The sequence below is a fragment of the Xenopus laevis genome, chromosome 2S (genome assembly GCF_017654675.1).
Source record: "Xenopus laevis strain J_2021 chromosome 2S, Xenopus_laevis_v10.1, whole genome shotgun sequence".
Taxonomy (NCBI): Eukaryota; Metazoa; Chordata; class Amphibia; order Anura; family Pipidae; genus Xenopus; species Xenopus laevis.
Window position 1 is genome coordinate 163,817,496 of NC_054374.1, and position 3,249 is coordinate 163,820,744.

The following is a 3,249-nucleotide window of genomic DNA, read 5'->3' on the forward strand; positions in this document are numbered from 1 at the left end:
GAATACGGCCTTATAGGCATCGTCATTCCAGGAAGTCTCAGCCATCAAAGTTCTAAAGTCAATAGCATAGTCACTGACACTGCGGTTTCCCTGTCGGAGTTGCAGAAGACGAGAAGGAGCATTAGTGACCCGACCCGGGGCATCAAACACAGTACGAAATGCTTGAAGAAAAGCCTTGGCATCAAAAGTCAGTGGAGAATTCTTCTCCCAAAGAGATGTTGCCCACTCAAGCGGTTTGCCCACCAAACGAGACATCACATACCCCACCTTGGAACGTTCATTGGGGAAGTGCGAGGGTTGAAACTCGAACTGGATCTGGCACTGTGTAGCGAAACCTCTGCAGGCCTGTGGGTCCCCACTGAAGCGAGGAGGAGGCGGAATACGAGGCTCACCAGACGAGAAACCTGTGCTAGACGAGACGTCCGCCATGGGAGGATTTACAGCCGCTTGGGAAGCAGGAGGCGCTGGAGGCACTTGGGAGAGAAGGGTATCGAGTGCCTGTCCTATGCGGTACTGCTGGGCTTCATATTCCTCCATGCGGGATGCCAGTCCGCGGAGCGCTCGTCCGACATCAGGCGTAGCTTCCTCAGTAGGATCCATGGCCCAAGTATAATGTCAGGGAGCCGGGAGCTCCCTCCAGGGAGGTAGTCAGGATCGAGGAGGAAGCCCTCTTGAGGGAGCAAGGTCGCGGTGTCCAAAGGGTTAATCCAAAGAGTAGTCAGAATCCAGGCAAGAGTTCAGGGGCAGGCAGATAACAACAAAGTCCAAAGTCCAGGCAGGGGTCAAGATAAGTAAACAGGAACAGGATTAGCAAAATCAGCTCACAGGAAACCCAGGAAACACTTAGGAAATGTATTCCTATACTTGGGCGCCATTCTGGCGTCTAGATGGCGTTTTTATTTTGAATTTGGCGCCATTGTGACGTTATTGGCGTCCTTACGCCGACGTCGGCGCTGACGTCATTGCGTCGGCACCGCTACCCACGTGGCGGCCATGGGCGCCGCCATTTTGGGAGCGACGCTGGCAGGGGAGGATGCGCCGCCCGGAGCTCCAGGACCTGCTCCGGGCGGCGATCGTGACAGGCTGTTCCTGAGTTTAGATGGAAGGCTGAAGATTTACAATGTTACACACTCTGTACAATGTGTTTGGATAAGAAAATCTTTGTGTTGTTAGTTGGAGCCTGAACAGATGGAAATACTCACAGATTTCTGATATTCTCAGAGTAACAATTACCCAGGTCCCAGGGGTGTAATTTCATTAATCAGCTTGTTTTATTCAGAGTTTTCTTTGCATTAAATGGGACAGGCAGAAGGCCTTTCAATAAAATCCTTACATTGCTCACTAACCTGTCCCTGGGGTGGGGAGGGATCGGGGTCAATATTCACTTGGGGTAATTTCCTATTACAGAGCAGATATTAACCCCTTCCCTGCTGCAGGTGTTTGCAGAGACAATATCAGCAGTGAAATACATGAAAGTTAGTGTCCCCCCAAGGTTCAGGTGTTGGTCTCTAGCTGGAGATGATCAGGTGCCCTCTGCTGGTGGAACAGTGAATGACACAGAACACATGGCCTAGTATCACTGTAGGAGTTTGATTGGCAGGTCATGTGATCTCATTGGTTGCTTATAGAACTATCGTGGTCTCCAGCCTTTGGGGGTTTCCTCAGGGCAGTTTTAAGCTGAGACCAATGACTGGATCTCACAGACTGGTTTCCGTATAGGGAGGAGCTACGACTGTCCCGAAAGCGGTGAAAAGACTCGAAGTCCTGAAGCTGCAAAAAGACCCAAAGTCACAAGAGGAGGTGAAGTTGAAGTCCTGAAGCCACGAGTTCAATTCTACTGACACCAATGTATTATTTTAATACTCTATATGCCCCAGCCACCAATGTTTTATAAAAAAATATTCTCTGGGGCCCCAATTTTTTTTAACTTGTAAGGGGGGCCCTGGCGCCAATGTTTGTTTTAAAAAATATTCTCTGGGGCCCCAAACTTTTAGGGGGGCCCTGGTGCCAATTTTAACTCATAGGGGAGCCCTGGTCACTAATTTTATAGGGGCCCTGGTGCCACAGTTTTTTTTACTTATAAGGGGGCCCTGACCATCAATAGCTTTTTATAACTGTTCCTGTTGAGATTATTTAAGAATCTGAGATATGCAGCAGAATGCTGAAGAATATAGTTATATGAAATGACATTTGTACTTAAAGGGATCCTGTCATCGGAAAACATGTTTTTTTCAAAACACATCAGTTAATAGTGCTGCTCCAGCAGAATTCTGCACTGAAATCCATTTCTCAAAAGAGCAAACAGATTTGTTTATATTCAATTTTGAAATCTGACATGGGGCTAGACATCTTGTCAGTTTCCCAGCTGCCCCTGGTCATGTGACTTGTGCCTGCACTTTAGGAGAGAAATACTTTCTGGCAGGCTGCTGTTTTTCCTTCTCAATGTAACTGAATGTGTCTCAGTGGGACCTGGATTTTACTATTGAGTGTTGTTCTTAGATCTACCAGGCAGCTGTTATCTTGTGTTATGGAGCTGCTATCTGGTTACCTTCCCATTATTCTTTTCTTTGGCTGCTGAGGGGGTGTATGGGAGGGGGTGATATCACTCCAACTTGCAGTACAGCAGTAAAGAGTGACTGAAGTTTATCAGAGCACAAGTCACATGACTTGGGGCAGCTGGGAAATTGACAAAATGTCTAGCCCCATGTCAGATTTCAAAATTGAATATAAATAAATCTGTTTGCTCTTTTGAGAAATGGATTTCAGTGCAGAATTCTGCTGGAGCAGCGCTATTAACTGATTCATTTTGAAAAAATTTTTTTTTCCCATGACAGTATCCCTTTAAACATATCTTCATATCAGGATGTAGACAAATAATAGGTAGGTGGCAAGTGCTTAGCAGCCATTATTACGGGCAATGGATAGAAATTATTTGAATCTGTTCAGATGAATATTTTTCTTATTGGATTTTTTAACTCATTACAAGCCACTAGTGCTTAATATTTACTGTCAGCCCAGTTCCATTATACAAAAGAAGCCTTTAAGCGCAGCAAGTACTTCTCATTAAGTCAAATCATGGAGTGAGGACAGTGGGGCAACAGGAGATGGACTTTAACACCCTCTGTGTCCTGCCAGGATAAACACCGCTAGCACTAAGACCTGGCTCCTCCATCCTGCTGCAACCATAAATTAAAGCAGACACTGTCCCATATAAGGATATCAGGATATTTCCCTTAAAATGCTCTTAGT